The following is a 21,666-nucleotide window of genomic DNA, read 5'->3' as shown; positions in this document are numbered from 1 at the left end:
CTTACACCCGTTGTATGTGAACGTAAGAATCCATCACACCCGATCATCACGTGGTGCTTAGAAGCGACAAACTGTAGCAACGGTGCACAGTTAGGGGAGAACACTTCTTGAAATTTTGTAAGGGATCATCTTATTTACTACCGTCGTCCTAAGTAAACAAGATGCATAAACATAATAAACATCACATGCAATTATATAGTAGTGACATGATATGGCCAATATCATATAGCTCCATTGATCTCCATCTTCGGGGCTCCATGATCATCATCGTCACCGGCATGACACCATGATCTCCATCATCATGATCTCCATCATCGTGTCTTCATGAAGTTGTCACGCCAACGACTACTTCTACTTCTATGACTAACGCGTTTAGCAATAAAGTAAAGTAGTTTACATGGCGTTCTTCAATGACACGCAGGTCATACAATAAATAAAGACAACTCCTATGGCTCCTGCTGGTTGTCATACTCATCGACATGCAAGTCATGAATCCTATTACAAGAACATGATCAATCTCATACATCACATATATCATTCATCACATCCTTTTGGCCATATCACATCACATAGCATACCCTGCAAAAACAAGTTAGACGTCCTCTAATTGTTGTTTGCATGTTTTACGTGGCTGCTATGGGTTTCTAGCAAGAACGTTTCTTACCTACGCAAAAACCATAACGTGATATGCCAATTGCTATTTACCCTTCATAATGACCCTTTTCATCGAATCCGTTCCGACTAAAGTGGGAGAGACTGGCACCCGCTAGCCACCTTATGCACCAAGTGCATGTCAATCGGTGGAACCTGTCTCACGTAAGAGTACGTGTAAGGTCGGTCCGGGCCGCTTCATCCCACAATACCGTCGAAACAAGATTGGACTAGTAACGGTAAGCATATTGAACAACATCAACGCCCACAACTACTTTGTGTTCTACTCGTGCAAAGAATCTACGCAATAGACCTAGCTCATGATGCCACTGTTGGGGAACGTAGCAGAAATTCAAAATTTTCCTACGCGTCACCAAGATCTATCTATGGAGAGACCAGCAACGAGTAGAAGGAGAGTGCATCTACATACCTTTGTAGATCGCTAAGCGGAAGCGTTCAAGTGAACGGGGTTGATGGAGTCGTACTCGTCGTGATTCAAATCACCGATGATCAAGTGCCGAACGGACGGCACCTCCGCGTTCAACACACGTACAGCCCGGTGACGTCTCCCACGCCTTGATCCAGCAAGGAGAGAGGGATAGGTTGAGGAAGACTCCATCCAACAGCAGCACAACGGCGTGGTGGTGGTGGAGGAGCGTGGCAATCCCGCAGGGCTTCGCCAAGCACCATGGGAGAAGAGGAGGAGGGAGAGGGGCAGGGCTGCACCAACGAGAGATCAAATCATGTGTTATGGGCAGCCCCATGCCTCAATATATATAGGGGGGAAGGGGGCTGCGCCCCCTTTAGGGTTTTCCCACCCCCTAGGGGCGGCGGCCAGCCCTAGATGGGTTTTGGGGTGCGGCCAAGAGGGGGGGAGGAGTCCATCCTCCCCAAGGCACCTCGGAGGTGCCTTCCCCCTTGAGGACTCTTCCCTCTAGGGTTCCCTAGGCGCATGGGCCTCTTGGGGCTGGTGCCCTTGGCCCATGTAGGCCAAGGCGCACCCCCTACAGCCCATGTGGCCCCCCCGGGGCAGGTGGCCCCACCCGGTGGGCCCCCGGGACCCTTCCGGTGGTCCCGGTACAATACCGATGACCCCGAAACTTGTCCCGATGGCCGAAACAGGACTTCCTATATATAAATCTTTACCTCCGGACCATTCCGGAACTCCTCGTGACGTCCGGGATCTCATCCGGGACTCCGAACAACATTCCGTAACCACATACAAGCTTCCTTTATAACCCTAGCGTCATCGAACCTTAAGTGTGTAGACCCTACGGGTTCGGGAGACATGTAGACATGACCGAGACGTTCTCCGGTCAATAACCAACAGCGGGATCTGGATACCCATGTTGGCTCCCACATGTTCCACGATGATCTCATCGGATGAACCACGATGTCAAGGACTCAATCGATCCCGTATTCAATTCCCTTTGTCTATCGGTATGTTACTTGCCCGAGATTCGATCGTCGGTATCCAATACCTTGTTCAATCTCGTTACCGGCAAGTCACTTTACTCGTTCCGTAACACATCATACCGTGATCAACTCCTTGGTCACATTGCGCATATGATGATGTCCTACCGAGTGGGCCCAGAGATACCTCTCCGTTTACACGGAGTGACAAATCCCAGTCTCGATCCGCATAAAACAATAGATACTTTCGGAGATACCTGTAGTGCACCTTTATAGTCACCCAGTTACGTTGTGACGTTTGATACACCCAAAGCACTTCTACGGTATCCAGGAGTTACACGATCTCATGGTCAAAGGAAGAGATACTTGACATTGGCAAAGCTCTAGCAAATGAACTACACGATCTTTTGTGCTAGTCTTAGGATTGGGTCTTGTCCATCACATCATTCTCCTAATGATGTGATCCCGTTATCAACGACATCCAATGTCCATAGCCAGGAAACCATGACTATCTGTTGATCACAACGAGCTAGTCAACTAGAGGCTCACTAGGGACATATTGTGGTCTATGTATTCACACGTGTATTACGATTTCCGAATAATACAGTTATAGCATGAATAAAAGACTATTATCATGAACAAAGAAATATAATAATAACACTTTTATTATTGCCTCTAGGGCATATTTCCAACACTTATAGCATTGCTAGTTGCAGGTGAAGATTGAAGATCGTTCCTTGTTGGAACATTATTTTCTTGTTGGGATATCATTATATTATCTTGTTATCTTAATGCATCTATATACTTGGTAAAGGGTGGAAGACTCGGCCTTTTGCCTAGTGTTTTGTTCCACTCTTGCCGCCCTAGTTTCTGTCATATCGGTGTTATGTTCCCGGATTTTGTGTTCCTTACGCGGTTGGGTAATAATGGGAACCCCTTGACGGTTCGCCTTGATTAAAACTCCTCCAGCAATGCCCAACTTTGGTTTTACCATTTGCCACCTAGCCTCTTTTTCCCTTGGGTTTCCGGAGCCCGAGGGTCATCTTATTTAAACCCCCCCGGGCCAGTGCTCCTCTGAGTGTTGGTCCAACCTGTCAGCTGCCGGTGGCCACCAGGGGCAACTCTGGGTTGGCCTACCCGTACCTTGGACAATCTGAGTGTGCCTTGAGAAAGAGATATGTGCAGCTCCTATCGGGATTTGTCGGCACATTCAGGCGGTGTTGCTAGTTTAGTTTTACCTTGTCGAAATGTCTTGTAACCGGGATTCCGAGTCTGATCGGGTCTTCCCGCTAGAAGGAATATCCTTCGTTGACCGCGAGAGCTTGTCATGGGCTAAGTTGGGACTCCCCTGCAGGGATTTGAACTTTCGAAAGCCGTGCCCACGGTTATGGGCAGATGGGAATTTGTTAATGTCTGGTTGTAGATAACTTGAACCTTAACTTAATTAAAATGAATCAACTGCGTGTGTAACCGTGATGGTCTCTTCTTGGCGGAGTTTGGGAAGTGAACACGGTGTTGGAGTAGTGTTTGCCGTAGGTTGTTCTCTAGTTCTTCGTTCGTGCGTTGCCTTCTCTTCTCGCTCTCTTTTGCGAACAGGTTAGCCACCATATATGCTAGTCGCTTGCTGCAGCTCCACATATTACCTTGCCTTTACCTATAAGCTTAAATAGTCTTGATCGCGAGGGTGCGAGATTGCTGAGTCCCCGTGGCTCACAGATTACTTCCAAACTAGATGCAGGGCCCGATGACTCCGTTCCAGATGATGCGCTTGAGCTCAGGTGGGAGTTCGATGAAGACTCACGCCGTTACTATGTGTCTTTCCCTGATGATCAGTAGTGGTGCCCAGTTGGGGCGATCGGGACCGTGTCGCATGTTGGGTTGATCTTTTATTTTGGTACCGTAGTCGGACCATGATTGTATGGATGATTGTAATGCTATTTATGTACTTCGTGTGACGTGGCGAGTGTAAGCCAACTATGTTCCTTTCCCCTTATCATTATATTTACATGGGTTGTTGTGAAGATTACCTTACTTGCGACATTGCTTTCAATGCGGTTATGCCTCTAAGTTGTTCTTCGACATGTAGGAGATATAGCCGCATCGAGGGCGTTACAACTTGGTAATCAGAGCCTTCCCCGACCTTAGGAGCCCCATTGCTTGATCGAACTAGCAGCCGAGTTGAGTCTAGAAAAATGTTTTGAGTCATTAGGAATTATATATCGGAGAGTTTAGGAATTCTTTTTACTCCCCAGTCTCCTCATCTCTCTGGTAAGGCATCTTGACGTAGAGTTCTGACTCTTCTCTTAACAAATTTCACTAAAAAAAATTTAGGATCACGCGGGTATCTTGGAATCATTCCCATGGTTTTGTAACGAGAACATTGTTCTTGGTGCCTCCTGTCATTTAGGGGTTGTGGCAGTGTCCTGGGGAGTTCAGCTCCGAGGTGTTGTCGTCACAATTTTATCATTGTGGTTCTAGAATACCTGAGTTTAGTTCGCCGACATCGAAAATCTCTTTTATGCAGTTGTTGGTGAGATAACCTCGACGCCACCCAGTACTGGGGCGGGAGTTCGGGAGTATTGCCATAACTTGTATAACGGATGCTTTTCGAAGGTTGAGGTAGATGGTTTCCGAAGATTTTCTCGGTTATGTGTTGAAGGATGGATACAGCTGGATGTAGGATTTGCTAGATTTGGGTGAGATATTATGCTTCCCTTGTATCCCCAACACCTGATTGCATAACCGGAAAGGTTCAGGAGTTTCATAGGTGGGAATTCTTGTAGCTCTAGCTTTTCTTCCACGGATATTTGGTTTGACATTGGGATTTCTTACCGAGTATTCGTTCTTGCTCCGTACCTTGTTTATTTATTCATCTACCTAAATTCTAAGTGGCTTCTCAATTTATGGATATGTGACCATTTCGATTGGAATGCATTCGTTCATTTTGTTCGGATGTGAAGACTATATGTTGCAATTTCAACCCACTTGATTCAGCTTCAATTTTATCTGTCAATGTGCTAATGGATGTCAACCTCTTCAGGATGGCTCCTCCAACGCGCACGACTCCGAATCCTGATCCGCCACCACCACCTCCTCCCTCCGGAGGTATGGCAAGCTATGATGGCCGCTACCAATGCAAACACGCAGTTGATCATGCAAATTCTTCAAGAGCGCAACCAAGCGAACCAAGGCAACCAAGGCAACAATCAGAATCTCTTTGCTACACTCAACCAGTTCCTTGCTAACCAGCCAAAGACCTTCAGCAATTGTGTTGAGGCAACTGATGCTGACAATTGGCTTGTGGACTTGTGCAAGAATTTCGAGTGCAGTAATGTCAGGCCTGAGGACTTTGTCAAGTTCGCTTCCTTCCAACTCAAAGACCAAGCTGCAGAATGGTTTCAGCAGTACAAAGATTCCAGAGGAGGCCGTGAGATTACCTGGGATGAATTCCGTCAAGACTTCAAAGCTCATCATATTCGTCAGAGCGTGGTTGAAAGCAAGCGTGAGGAATTCCGCAACCTGAAGCAAGGCTCTATGTCTGTCTATGACTACAACAAGTTGTTTCAGAAGCTCGCCCGTTTTTCTAAGTAGGACGTCCCTGACGAGAAGAGCATGATATACCAGTTCACGGGTGGTCTCAGAGAAGAAATCCAGCTAGCAATAATTCAAAATTTTCCTACGTGTCACCAAGGTCAATCTAGGATATGCTAGCAACGAGAGAGAGGGAGTGCATCTTCATACCCTTGAAGATAGCTAAGGGGAAGCGTTACAAGAACGCGGTTGATGAAGTTGTACTCGCGGCGATTTAAATCGCGGAAGATCCGATCTAGCGCCGAACGGACGGCGCGTCCGCGTTCAACACACGTACAGCCCGGGAACGTCTCCTCCTTCTTGATCCAGCAAGGGGAGAGGAGAAGTTGAGGGAAAACTCCGACAACACGACGGCGTGGTGGTGGAGCTTGTGGTATTCCTGCAGGGCTTCGCCAAGCTCTAAGGAGGAGAAGGAAGAGTTGGAGGAGGGAGGGACTGCGCCAGGGAAGGGGTGCGGCTCCCATGCGCCTCCCCACTATATATAGGGGTGGAGGGGGCTAGTTTCTTGCCCTCCAAGTCCATTAGGGCGTTGTCAAAGGTGAGGGAAAGAAATCCCATCATTTCCCTTCCCCACCGATTGTTATCCCCCCTTTTTAGGGATCTTGATCTTATCCCTTCGGGATATGATCTTATTCCTTCTAAGGGGGGATCTTGGTGCGCCTTGACCAGGGGTGTGGGGCCTTGCCCCCACTACCCACGTTCATGTGGGTCCCCCCATGCAGGTGGGCCCCACTCCGGAACCTTCTAGAACCTTCCCGGTACAATACCGAAAAATCCTGAACATTTTCCGGTGGCCAAAATAGGACTTCCCATATATAAATATTTACCTTCGGACCATTCTGGAACTCCTCGTGACGTCCAAGATCTCATCCGGGACTCCGAACAACATTCGGTGACCACATACTATTTCCCATAACAACTCTAGTGTCACTGAACCTTAAGTGTGTAGACCCTACGGGTTCGGGAATCATGCAGACATGACCGAGACACCTCTCCGGCCAATAACCAATAGCGGGATCTGGATACCCATATTGGCTCCCACATGTTCCACGATGATCTCATCAGATGAACCACGATGTCAGGGATTTGATCAATCCCGTATTCAATTCCCTTTGTCAATCGGTATGTTACTTGCCCGAGATTCGATCGTCGGTATCCCAATACCTCGTTCAATCTCGTTACCGGCAAGTCACTTTACTCGTTCCGTAACGCATGATCCCGTGACTAACTGCTTAGTCACATTGAGCTCATTATGATGATGCATTACCGAGTGGGCCCAGAGATACCTCTCCGTCATACGGAGTGACAAATCCCAGTCTCGATTTGTGCCAACCCAACAGACACTTTCGGAGATACCTGTAGTGCACCTTTATAGTCACCCAGTTACGTTGTGACATTTGATACACCCAAAGCACTCCTACGGTATCCAGGAGTTGCACAATCTCATGGTCTAAGGAAATGATACTTGACATTAGAAAAGCTCTAGCAAACGAACTACACGATCTTGAGCTATGCTTAGGATTGGGTCTTGTCCATCACATCATTCTCCTAATGATGTGATCCCGTTATCAATGACATCCAATGTCCATGGTCAGGAAACCATAACAATCTATTGATCAACGAGCTAGTCAACTAGAGGCTTACTAGGGACATGTTGTGGTCTATGTATTCACACATGTATTATGGTTTCCAGTTAATACAATTATAGCATGAACAATAGACAATTATCATGAACAAGGAAATACAATAATAACCATTTTATTATTGCCTCTAGGGCATATTTCCAATAGTCTCCCACTTGCACTAGAGTCAATAATCTAGTTCACATCACTATGTGATTGTAATGAATGCAACACCCATGGGGTTTGTTCATATCTCGCTTGTGAGAGAGGTTATTAGTCAACGGGTCTGAACCTTTCAGATCCGCGTGTGCTTTACAAATCTCTATGTCATCTTGTAGATGCAGCTACCACACGCTACTTGGAGCTATTCCAAGTAACTGCTCTACTATATGAATCCGGTTTACTACTTAGAGTCATCGGGATTAGTGTCAAAGTTTGCATTGACGTAACCCTTTACGACGAACTCTTTTACCACCTCCATAATCGAGAAAATTCCTTAGTCCACTAGTTACTAAGGATAAGTTCGACCGCTGTCATGTGATCCATTCCTGGATCACTCTTGTACCCCTTGACTGACTCATGGCAAGGCACACTTCAGGTGCGGTACACAGCATAGCATACCGTAGAGCCTAGGTCTAAAGCATAGGGGACGACCTTCGTCCTTTCTCTCTCTTCTGCCGTGGTCAGGGCTTGAGTCTTACTCAATACTCACACCTTGTAACACAGCCAAGAACTCCTTCTTTGCTGATCTATTTTGAACTCCTTCAAAATCTTGTCACGGTATGTATTCATTTGAAAGTACTATTAAGCGTTTTTGATCTATCCTTATAGATCTTGATGCTCAATGTTCAAGTAGCTTAATCCAGGTTTTCCATTGAGAAACACTTTTCAAATAACCCTGTATGCTTTCCAGAAATTCTACATCATTTCTGATCAACAATATGTTAACAACATATGCTCATCAAAAATTATATAGTGCTCCCACTCACTTCTTTGGAAATACAAGTTTCTCATAAACTTTGTATAAACCCAAAATCTTTGATCATCTCATCAAAGCGTACATTCCAACTCCAAGATGCTTACTCCAGTCCTTAGAAGGATTGCTGGAGCTTTGCATACTTGTTAGCATCTTTCAGGATTGACAAAACCTTCTGGTTGTATCACATACAACCTTTCCTCAAGAAAATTGTCGAGGAAACAATGTTTTGACATCCTATTTGCAAGATTTCATAAATAATGCAGTAACTGCTAATATAATTCCAACAGACTCTTAGCATCGCTACGAGTGAGAAAGTCTCATCGTAGTCAACTCCTTGAACTTGTCGGAAAACATCTTAATGACAAGTCGATCTTTCTTAATGGTGACACTTACCATCATTGTCCGTCTTCCTTTTAAAATCCATCTGCCCCCGACAGCCTTACGACCATCAAGTACTTCTTCCAAAGTCTATACTTTATTTTTTTAATGGATCCTCTCTCGGATTTTATGGCCTCGAGCCATTCGTCGGAATCCGGGCCCACCATCGCTTCTTCATAGCTCGTAGGTTCATTGTTGTCTAGCAACATGACTTCCAAGACATGATTACGTACCACTCTGAAGTAGTACGCATCCTTGTCGTCCTACGGGGTTTGGTAGTGACTTGATCCGAAGTTTCATGATCACTATCATAAGCTTCCACTTCAATTGGTGTAGGTGCCACAGGAACAACTCCCTGTGCCCTGCTACACACCAGTTGAAGTGACAGTTCAATAACCTCATCAAGTCTCCACCATCCTCCCACTCAATTCTTTCGAGAGAAACTTTTCCTCGAGAAAGGACCCGTTTCTAGAAACAATCACTTTTGCTTCCGGATCTAAAATAGGAGGTATAGCCAACTGTTTTGGGTATTCTATGAAGATGCATTTATCCGCTTTGGGTTCGAGCTTATCAGCCTGAAACTTTTTCACATAAGCGTCGCAGCCCCAAACTTTTAAGAAATGATAGCTTAGGTTTCTCTAAACCAGAGTTCATATAGTGTCGTCTCAACAGAATTGCGTGGTGCCCTATATAAAGTGAATGTGGTTGTCTCTAATGCCTAACCCATAAACGATAGTGGTAATTCGATAAGAGACATCATGGTATGCATCACATCCAATAGGGTGCAGCTATGATGTTCGGACACACCATCACACTATGGTGTTCCAGGCGGTATTAGTCGTGAAACAATTTCCACAATGTCTTAATTGTGTGCCAAACTCGTAACTCAGATATTCATCTCTATGATCATATCATAGACATTTTATCCTCTTGTCACGATGATCTTCAACTTCACTCTGAAATTACTTGAACCTTTCAATAATTCAGACTTGTGTTTCATTAAGTAAATATACTTAGAATCTACTCAAATCCTCTGTGAAGTAAGAACATAACGATATCCACTGCGTGCCTCAGCACTCATTGGACTGCACACATCAAAATGTATTACTTCCAACAAGTTGCTTTCTTGTTCCATCTTACTGAAAACGAGGCCTTTCAGTCATCTTGCCCATGTGGTACGATTTGCATGTCTCAAGTGATTCAAAATCAAGTGAGTCCAAACGATCCATCAGTATGGAGTTTCTTCATGCATATATACCAATAGACATGGTTCGCATGTCTCAATCTTTTCAAAAACGAGTGAGTCCAAAGATCCATCAACATGGAGCTTCTTCATGCGTTTTATACCAATATGACTCAAATTGCAGTGCCACAAATATGTGGTACTATCATTACTATCTTATATCTTTTGGCATGAACATGTGTATCACTACGATCGAGATTCAATAAACCATTCATTTTAGGTGCAAGACCATTGAAGGTATTATTCAAATAAACAGAGTAACTATTATTCTCCTTAAATGAATAACCGTATTGCGATAAACATAATCCAATCATGTCTATCCTCAACGCAAACACCAAAGCAAACAACATTTATCTGGGTTCAATACTTATCCCGAAGGTATAGGGAGCGTGCGATGGTGATCATATCATCCTTGGAAACATTTCCAACACACATCATCACCTCACCCTTAGCTAGACTCTGTTTATTCCATAGCTTTTGTTTCGAGTTACCAATGTTAGCAACTAAATCGGTATCTAATACCCATGTGCTACTAGGAGTACTAGTAAGGTACACATCAATAACACATATATCAACTATACTTTTGTTGACCTTGCCAGCCTTCTCATCTACCAAGTATCTAGGGTAGATCTGCTTTAGTGACCGTTCCCCTTATTACAGAAGCACTTAGTCTCGGGTTTGGGTTCAACCTTGGGTTTCTTCACTAGAGCAGCAACTGATTTGCCATTTCATGAAGTGTCCCTTTCTTGCCCTTGCCCTTCTTGAAACTAGTGGTTTTACTAACCATCAACAATTGATGCTCCTATTTGAATTCTACTTTCGCGGTGTCGTGAATGGCTCAAGGATCATCATATCTATCCCTGATATGTTATAGTTCATCACGAAGCTCTAGTAGCTTGGTGGCAGTGACTTTGGAGAACCATCACTATCTCATCTGGAAGATTAACTCCCACTCGATTCAAGCGATTGTAGTACTCATACAATCTGAGCACATGCTCAACGATTGAGCTTTTCTCCTTAGTTTGCAGGCTTAAGAAACTTGTCATAGGTGTCATACCTCTTGACATGGGCACTAGCCTGAAATCCCAATTTCAGTCCTTGGAACATCTCATATGTTCTGCAATGTTTCAGAAACGTCTTTGGTGCCTCAATTCTAAACCATTAGCATTATGCACTGAACTATCATGTAGTCATCAAAATGTGTATGTCAGATATTTGCAACATCCACAACCGACGCTCGAGGTTCAGCTCACTGAGCGGTGCATTAAAGACATAATCCTTCTACGCAGCAATGAGGACAATGCTCAATTTACGGACCCAGTCCGCATAATTGCTACTATCAACTTTCAACTAAATTTTCTCTAGGAACATATCTAAAACAGTAGAACTAAAGCGTAAGCAACGACATAATTTGCAAAGACCTTTTGACTATGTTCATGATAATTAAGTTCATCTAATCAAATTATTTAATGAACTCCCACTTAGATAGACATCCCTCTAGTCATCTAAGTGATACATGATCCGAGTCAACTAGGCCGTGTCCGATCATCACGTGAGACGGACTAGTCATCATCGGTGAACATCTTCATGTTGATCGCATCTACCATACGACTCATGTTCGACCTTTCGGTCTCTCGTGTTCCGAGGCCATGTCTGTACATGCTAGGCTCGTCAAGTCAACCTAAGTGTTTCGCATGTGTAAATCTGGCTTACACCCGTTGTATGCGAACGTTAGAATCTATCACACCCGATCATCACGTGGTGCTTCGAAACAACGAACCTTCGCAACGGTGCACAGTTAGGGGGAACATTTCTTGAAATTATTGCGAGGGATCATCTTATTTATGCTACCGTCGTTCTAAGCAAATAAGATGTAAACATGACAAACATCACATGTAAATCATAAAGTGACATGATATTTCCAATATCATCTTGCGCCTTTTGATCTCCATCTTCGAGGCGCGGCATGATCACCTTCGTCACCGGCATGACACCATGATCTTCATCATCATGATCTCCACGTGTCTTCATGAAGTTGTCTCACCAACTATTACTTCTACTACTATGGCTAACGGTTAGAAATAAAGTAAAGTAATTACATGGCATTTTTCATTGACACGCAGGTCATACAATAAATTAAGACAACTCCTATGGCTCCTTCCGGTTGTCATACTCATCGACATGCAAGTCGTGATTCCTATTACAAGAACATGATCAATCTCATACATCACATATATATAAATCATCACATCCTTTTGGCCATATCACTTCACATAACATACCCTGCAAAAACAAGTTAGACGTCCTCTAATTGTCGTTGCATGTTTTACGTGGCTGCTATGGGTTTCTAGCAAGAACGTGTCTTACCTAAGCAAAGCCACAACAGTGATATGCCAATTGCTATTTACCCTTCATAAGGACCCTCTTCATCGAATCCGATCCGACTAAAGTGAGAGAGACAGACACCCGCTAGCCACCTTATGCATCAAGTGCATGTCAGTCAGTGGAACCTGTCTCACGTAAGTGTATGTGTAAGGTCGGTCCGGGCTGCTTCATCCCACAATGCCGCCGAATCAAGATAAGACTAGTAATGACAAGAAAATTTAACAAATCATCGCCCACAACTACTTTGTGTTCTACTCGTGCATAGAATCTACGCATAGACCTAGCTCATGATGCCACTGTTGGGGAACGTAGCAATAATTCAAAATTTTCCTACGTGTCACCAAGGTCAATCTAGGAGATGCTAGCAACGAGAGAGAGGGAATGCATCTTCATACCCTTGAAGATCGCTAAGCGGAAGCGTTACAAGAACGCGGTTGATGGAGTCGTACTCGCGGCGATTCAAATCGCGGAAGATCCGATCTAGCGCCGAACGGACGGCGCCTCCGCGTTCAACACACGTACAGCCCGGGAACGTCTCCTCCTTCTTGATCCAGCAAGGGGAGAGGAGAAGTCGAGGGAAAACTCCGGCAGCACGACGGCGTGGTGGTGGAGCTTGTGGTATTCCTGCAGGGCTTCGCCAAGCTCTAAGTGAAGGAAATATGCCGTAGAGGCAATAATAAAGTTATTATTTATTTCCTTATATCATGATAAATGTTTATTATTCATGCTAGAATTGTATTAACCGGAAACATAATACATGTGTGAATACATAGACAAACAGAGTGTCACTAGTATGCCTCTACTTGACTAGCTCGTTAATCAAAGATGGTTATGTTTCCTAAACCATAGACAAAGAGTTGTTATTTGATTAACGGGATCACATCATTAGTTGAATGATCTGATTGACATGACCCATTCCATTAGCTTAGCACCCGATCGTTTAGTATGTTGCTATTGCTTTCTCCATGACTTATACATGTTCCTATGACTATGAGATTATGCAACTCCCATTTGTCGGAGGAACACTTTGTGTGCTACCAAATGTCACAACGTAACTGGGTGATTATAAAGGAGCTCTACAGGTGTCTCCAAAGGTATATGTTGGGTTGGCATATTTCGAGATTAGGATTTGTCACTCCGATTGTCGGAGAGGTATCTTTGGGCCCTCTCGGTAATGCACATCACATAAGCCTTGCAAGCATTACAACTAATATGTTAGTTGTGAGATGATGTATTACGGAACGAGTAAAGAGACTTGCCGGTAACGAGATTGAACTAGGTATTGGATACCGACGATCGAATCTCGGGCAAGTAACATACCGATGACAAAGGGAACAACGTATGTTGTTATGCGATCTGACCGATAAAGATCTTCGTAGAATATGTAGGAGCCAATATGGGCATCCAGGTCCCGCTATTGGTTATTGATCGGAGACGTGTCTCGGTCATGTCTGCATTGTTCTCGAACCGTAGGGTCCGCACGCTTAAAGTTACGATGACAGTTATTATAAGTTTTATGCATTTTGATGTACTGAAGTTTGTTCGGACTCCCGGATGTGATCACGGACATGACGAGGAGTCTCGAAATGGTCGAGACATAAAGATCGATATATTGGAAGCCTATATTTGGACATCGGAATCGTTCCGGGTGAAATCGGCATTTTTCCGGAGTACCGGGGGGTTACCGGAACCCCCCCGGGGGTTTATTGGGCCTACATGGGCCTTGAGGGAGAAGAGAGAAGGAGGCAGGAGGTGGCCGCGCGCCCCTCCCCTTCCTAGTCCGAATAGGACAAGGGAAGGGGGGCGGCGCCCCCTTTCCTTCCTCTCTTCCCCCTCTTTCCCCCTCTCTCCTTGTCCAACTAGGAAAGAAGGGAGTCCTACTCCCGGTGGGAGTAGGACTCCCCCTTGGCGCGCCACACCTTGGCCGGCCGCCCCCTCCCCTTGGCTCCTTTATGTACGGGGGCAGGGGGGCACCCCTAGAACACACAAGTTGATCTTCGTGATCGTTCCTTAGCCGTGTGCGGTGCCCCCCTCCACCATATTCCACCTCGGTCATATCGTTGCAGTGCTTAGGCGAAGCCCTGCGTCGGTAGAACATCATCATCGTCACCACGCCGTCGTGCTGACGGAACTCATCCCCGAAGCTTTGCTGGATCGGAGCCCGGGGAGCGTCATCGAGCTGTACGTGTGCTAAGAACTCGGAGGTGCCGGAGTAACGGTGCTTGGATCGGTCGGATCGGAAGACGTTCGACTACTTCCTCTACGTTGCGTCAACGCTTCCATTGCGGTCTACGAGGGTATGTAGACAACACTCTCCCCTCTCGTTGCTATGCATCACCATGATCTTGCGTGTGCGTAGGAAATTTTTTGAAATTACTACGAAACCCAACAGTGGCATCCGAGCCTAGGTTTTATATGTTGATGTTATATGCACGAGTAGAACACAAGTGAGTTGTGGGCGATATAAGTCATACTGCTTACCAGCATGTCATACTTTGGTTCGGTGGTATTGTTGGATGAAGCGACCCGGACCAACATTACGCGTACGCTTACGCGAGACCGGTTCTCCCGACGTGCTTTGCACAGAGGTGGCTTGCGGGCGACAGTTTCTCCAACTTTAGTTGAACCGAGTGTGGCTATGCCCGGTCCTTGCGAAGGTTAAAACAGCACCAACTTGACAAACTATCGTTGTGGTTTTGATGCGTAGGTGAGATTGGTTCTTGCTTAAGCCCGTAGCAGCCACGTAAAACTTGCAACAACAAAGTAGAGGACGTCTAACTTGTTTTTGCAGGGCATGTTGTGATGTGATATGGTCAAGACATGATGCTGATTTTGATTGTATGAGATGATCACGTTTTGTAACCGAGTTATCGGCAACTGGCAGGAGCCATATGGTTGTCGCTTTATTGTATGCAATGCAATCGCGATGTAATGCTTTACTTTATCACTAAGCGGTAGCGATAGTCGTGGAAGCATAAGATTGGCGAGGCGACAACGATGCTAGGATGGAGATCAAGGTGTCGCGCTAGTGACGAAGGTGGTCATGATGGTGCTTCGGAGATGGAGATCACAAGCACAAGATGATGATGGCCATATCATATCACTTATATTGATTGCATGTGATGTTTATCTTTTATGCATCTTATCTTGCTTTGATTGACGGTAGCATTATAAGATGATCTCTCACTAAAATTATCAAGAAGTGTTCTCCCTGAGTATGCACCGTTGCCAAAGTTCTTCGTGCTGAGACACCACGTGATGATCGGGTGTGATAGGCTCTAAGTTCAAATACAACGGGTGCAAAACAGTTGCACACGCGGAATACTCAGGTTATACTTGACGAGCCAAGCATATACAGATATGGCCTCGGAACACGGAGACCGAAAGGTCGAGCGTGAATCATGATGTTCACCAATGAAACTACTCCATCTCACGTGATGATCGGACATGGTTCAGTTGATTTGGATCACGTAATCACTTAGAGGATAAGAGGGAGTTCTTTTAGTAAATTAATTGAACCTAAATTTATCATGAAACTTAGTACCTGTGAAAGCACAAGTGCTCCCTAGGTGGTTTTGATTATTGATGACAACATATCTCTTGTTGGACTAACATTTCTATCTAGCATGTTTCAGATAAGTTCAACAATGGAGTGGCATGGACTAAAGGTTGTGGGAACTCCTTCAAGATGCTAAGGACAAAGGATTGGCTAAAGCTTCAAGCTCAAGACTCTTCATTTTACATTTTAGTGATCCAAGATCACATTGAGTCCATAGGAAAAGCCAATACTATCAAGAAGCGATGAGGTGTTGCTTAATGAGCCTCTTGCTTCATGTGCTTAATGATATGCTCCAAAATCCTCAGCTACTTTCCCATATCCACAAATGACCTAAACCCTAAGCCAAACTCGGTCATACCGATTCTTTCTATCCGGCGCCACCGAGTTTCACTTGTCATAAGCCACTGCCAAACCCTAGCAATTCGGTTCTACCGATAAGGATCTCGGTCTCACCGAGATGGGATTGCAAACTCTCTGTTTACCTTTCATAACTTTTCAGTCTCACCGAAAGAGTGAATCGGTCCCACCGAGATTGCAATGTAAATTCAGTGTTTCCTTTTTGTAACTTTTCGGTCTCACCGAAAGAGCAAATCGGTCCCACCGAGTTTGGCTGACCAACTCTCTGGTTAGCTAATTACCAAAATCGGTCTCACCGAGTTTGTGTAATCGGTCTCACCAAGATTACATTATGCCCAAACCCTAACCATATCGGTCCTACCGAGTTGCATGTCAGTCCCACCGAAAATCTCTAACGGTCACTAGGTTTACCTTTTCGGTCCGACCGAGTTTGTTGATTCGGTCCCACCGAGATTGGAAAACTGTGTGTAACGGTTGGATTTTGTGTGGAGGCTATATATACCCCTCCACCTCCTCTTCATTTGTGGAGAGAGCCATCAGAACACATACACAATTCCAACTCATATGTTTTGAGAGAGAACCACCTACTCATGTATTGAGACCAAGATATTCCATTCCTACCATATGAATCTTGATCTCTAGCCTTCCCCAAGTTGCTTTCCACTCAAATCTTCTTTCCACAAAATCCAAATCCTATGAGAGAGAGTTGAGTGTTGGGGAGACTATCATTTGAAGCACAAGAGCAAGGAGTTCATTACCTACACACCATTTGTTACTTCTTGGAGAGTGGTGTCTCCTAGATTGGCTAGGTGTTACTTGGGAGCCTCCGACAAGATTGTGGAGTTGAACCAAGGAGTTTGTAAGGGCAAGGAGATCGCCTACTTCGTGAAGATCTACCGCTAGTGAGGCAAGTCCTTCGTGGGCGATGGCCATGGTGGGATAGATAAGGTTGCTTCTTCGTGGACCCTTTGTAGGTGGTTGCTTCTTCGTGGACCCTTCGTGGGTGGAGCCCTCCGTGGACTCGTGCAACCATTACCCTTCGTGGGTGGAGCCCTCCGTGGACTCGCGCAACCGTTACCCTTCGTGGGTTGAAGTCTCCATCAACGTGGATGTAGGATAGCACCACCTATCCGAACCACGGGAAAAACATCCGTGTCTCCAATTGCGTTTGAATTCTCCAAACCCTTCCCCTTACATTCTTGCAAGTTGCATGCTTTACATCCCACTGCTCATATACTCTTTGCATGCTTGCTTGATATGTATTGTGTATGTTGAAATTGTGCCTAAAACTCCACTTAAACCGAAAAAGCCTAAAAATTGCAACTTTAGCACTAAGTGTCTAATCACCCCCCCTCTAGACACATCTACTTCTAGATCCTACAAGTGGTATTAGAGCTTTGGTCTCCATTGCCTTGGTTTAATCACCATTGGAGGAAGATGGATGTGTCTACTTTAGGGAGTCTTAGACATAGAGTGCCTATTCTTGATGGAGATTATTTTCACGAGTGAAAAAATGAGATGCTTGTAATCTTCAATCAATATCATTTGAACAAGTATATTGCTAGTCCTTGTGCACCTCATATTGATCCTTTGCATCCTACCCTAGATGAAGATATTGACATGATTCACAATCTTAGAACTATTGAGCTCATCATTAGAGGATTGCCCAAAAATTTGATTGCTAGTTTGCCTACTCTTAATTGTGCCTATACTATATGGAAATTTCTTGAGGAACGATTTCCCGATCATTCCTTGAAAACTTTGGATGAAATTCTCCATAAATCTGTTGCCTTGAGTAAGATGAACTCTAGTGATCCTAGTTTTGGTAATTGTCTATTTGAACTTACCAATCTTAAGCATGCTAAAGGAGATGTTGGAATCATTAGTGATATCATATTCGAAGCTATAAGAATTCATAAAAGTGACCACTTTGATGATCATTTATCTAATGAATTACCCTCTCTAGGAAATGATGAGTCACAAGATCATGATGAACATGGATACTATGATGATGATGATGATAGTGACTTCGATCTTGATGATGCAATGAGACATTTTGGTCTTATGGCAAATCTTCGGGAATATGAATTAGGAGGAAAGGAATGGGTTCTTGATAGTGGATGTACTGATCATATGACCGGAGATGAAGAGATGTTTCGTGAGCTTGCTGAAAATGACGACCCTCGAAAATATGTCACCTTTGGTGATAATTCAAAGGGTAAAGTGGTTGGCCTTGGTAAGGTGGCCATCTCACATGATAGTTCCATTCAAAATGTCATGCTCGTTGAATCTCTTGGCTACAACTTACTTTCAGTATCTAGACTTGCTGATTTCGGTTTGAATGTCCTATTTACTGAGGTAGATTGCCAAGTATTTCGTCGAGACAATCATAAAATGGTCTTTACCGGTATGCGTAGAGGTGATCTTTACATTGTCGATTTCTCTAAAAAGGCACAACCTAAAACTTGCTTTGTTGCAAAATCCTCAAAAGGTTGGTTGTGGCATAGACGACTAGGTCACGTTGGCATGAGAAACCTTGACAAGCTTATTAAAGGAAATCATATCCTTGGAGTTAACGATGTCATATTTGATAAGGATGGACTTTGCAGTGCTTGTCAAGCAGGTAAACAGGTTGGAGGAAGGCATCCCATGAAGAACATCATGACCACAAGAAGGCCACTCGAGCTACTTCATATGGATCTTTTTGGTTCCAACGCCTACAAGAGTCTCGGTGGAAACTCTTTTGGTCTAGTTATAGTTGATGATTTTTCAAGATTTACGTGGGTGTTCTTTCTTAATGACAAGTCGCAGGTCCAGAAGATCTTTGGAAACTTCGCTAGGAAGGCCCAAAATCAGTTTGACGTGAAGATCAAAAAGGTTCAGAGTGACAACGGAACGGAGTTCAAGAACGCAAATGTGGACACCTTTCTTGACGAAGAAGTGATTTCACACGAGTTCTCGGCTACGTACACACCTCAACAAAATGGAGTTGTTGAGAGGAAGAACCGGACGCTCATCGAAATGGCAAGAACAATGCTTGATGAATACAAGACGCCGAAGCACTTCTGGGCAGAAGCGGTTGAGACAGCTTGTCACGCAACAAATCACTTATATCTTCACAAGCTACTCGGCAAGACGGCATACGAGCTTCTCACCGATAACAAACCCCAAGTTGGATACTTTCGAGTATTCGGCTCAAAGTGCTACATTCTTGATAAGCATCGTCGTTCAAAGTTTGCTCCTAAATCTCATGAAGGTTTTCTACTTGGTTATGGCTCAAACTCTCACAGTTACCGTGTCTACAACAATTTCACCCGAAAGGTTGAAGAGACAGTAGATGTGAAGTTTGATGAATCTAATGGCTCGCAAGTAGAGCAATTGCCAATTGATGTAGGAGACAAAGACCCTTCAGAAGCAATCCAAGACTTGTCCATTGGAAAAATTCGTCCAACGGAGATGAAGGAGAGTACTTCATCCGTCCAACTGGAAGCTTCTACTTCACGACAAGGTGAACCAAGAATCGACACGGAAGCATCCACAAGTGGGACACACCAAGATGAAGAAGACAAGGAAATGCATCAAGACGAACATCAACAACCTCTTTCTCCACCACGACAAGAGAACGACGACGTCAACAATGAAGAAGGCCAAGAAGAAGAACAAGATGAAGAAGATGTTCAACGAAGACCCAAGCAAAAGCTCTCACGAGTTCGAGCAAGAATTGCCAAAGATCATCCTGTCGAGCAAATCCTCAATGATATACAAACCGGGAGAATCACTCGCTCAAAAAAATCGTTTAGCTAACTTTTGTGAAAACTATTCATTCATCTCTAGCATTGAACCTATGAAGGTTGAAGAAGCATTGGAAGATCCGGATTGGATAAATGCTATGCATGAAGAGCTACACAATTTTGAGAGAAACCAAGTTTGGACATTGGTTGAGAAGCCCGACAACAACCACAACATCATTGGTACCAAATGGGTGTTTCGCAACAAGCAAGATGAAGATGGACAAGTGGTTCGCAACAAAGCACGTCTCGTCGCCCAAGGGTACACACATGTCGAAGGTATGGACTATGGTGAGACATATGATCTCGTTGCTGGACTTGAGTCCATTCGCATCTTACTTGCCTATGCTAATCACCATAATATCACCTTGTACCAAATGGACATTAAAAGTGCGTTTCTAAATGGTGAAATAGAGAGGAAGTTTATGTCAAACAACCTCCCGGCTTTATCAATCCTAAGAAACCAAATCATGTTTACAAACTTCACAAAGCTCTTTATGGTCTTAAACAAGCTCCTAGAGCATGGTATAAATGCTTGACCAAGTTCCTTATTACAAGTGGTTTTGAAATTGGTAAAATTGATTCTACTCTCTTTACTAAAAGGGTTAATGGAGAACTATTTGTATGCCAAATTTATGTCGATGCTATCATATTTGGTTCAACTAACCCTCTCTTTAGTGAAAAGTTTGGAAAGCTAATGTCGGAGAAGTTTGAGATGTCTATGATGAGTGAACTCAAATTCTTTCTCGGTTTGCAAATCAAGCAAACTAAGGAAGGTACATTTGTCTCTCAAACGAAGTACACCAAGGACTTATTCAAGAAGTTCAATATGCAAGAATGCAAAGGTATGTCTACACCCATGCCTACTAGTGGACATAAGGATTTGACCAAAGATGGTGAACCGGTTGATCAAAAGGTTTATCGCTCTATGATTGGTTCATTGTTATACCTATGTGCTTCACGTCCCGATATTATGCTAAGTGTGTGCATGTGTGCACGATATCAAGCTGCTCATAAAGAATGTCATCTTAAGGCCGTGAAAAGGATAGTTAGATACTTAGTACATACACCAAACTTTGGCATTTGGTATCCTAAGAGATCTTCTTTTGATCTTGTTGGCTATTCAGACTCGGATTATGCCGAAGACAAGGTTGATAGAAAGTCTACTTCGGGTACTTGTCAATTTCTTGGTAGATCTCTTGTGTCTTGGTCTTCCAAGAAACAAAACTCGGTATCCTTATCCACCGCCGAAGCGGAATACATTGCCGCTGGTTCATGTTGTGCTCAATTACTTTGGATGACCCAAACTCTTAAAGATTATGGGATTTATGTGAAACATGTTCCGCTGCTTTGTGACAATGAAAGTGCTATCAAAATTGGTCATAATCCTGTACAACATTCTCGAACTAAGCATATTGAAGTTCGTCATCATTTCATTCGAGATCATGTTGCTAAGGGTGACATTAATCTTAAGCATGTTCGCACCGATAAGCAATTAGCGGATATATTTACTAAACCTCTTGATGAGAAAGTGTTTTTCAGGTTGAGAGGAGAATTGAACATCATTGATGCTTCTAACTTGGAGTAGAAACTCCATTGGATACATGCAAGACATGAGCTTATGACTAATCCATGATATATCTCTTATGATAACTATCTTATGTCTTGGATATATTTGCACCTTGCATGTTGTCTAACCC

This window comes from Triticum aestivum, chromosome 7A, assembly GCF_018294505.1.
Source record: "Triticum aestivum cultivar Chinese Spring chromosome 7A, IWGSC CS RefSeq v2.1, whole genome shotgun sequence".
Classification (NCBI taxonomy): Eukaryota; Viridiplantae; Streptophyta; class Magnoliopsida; order Poales; family Poaceae; genus Triticum; species Triticum aestivum.
This window is presented reverse-complemented; position numbering follows the sequence as displayed.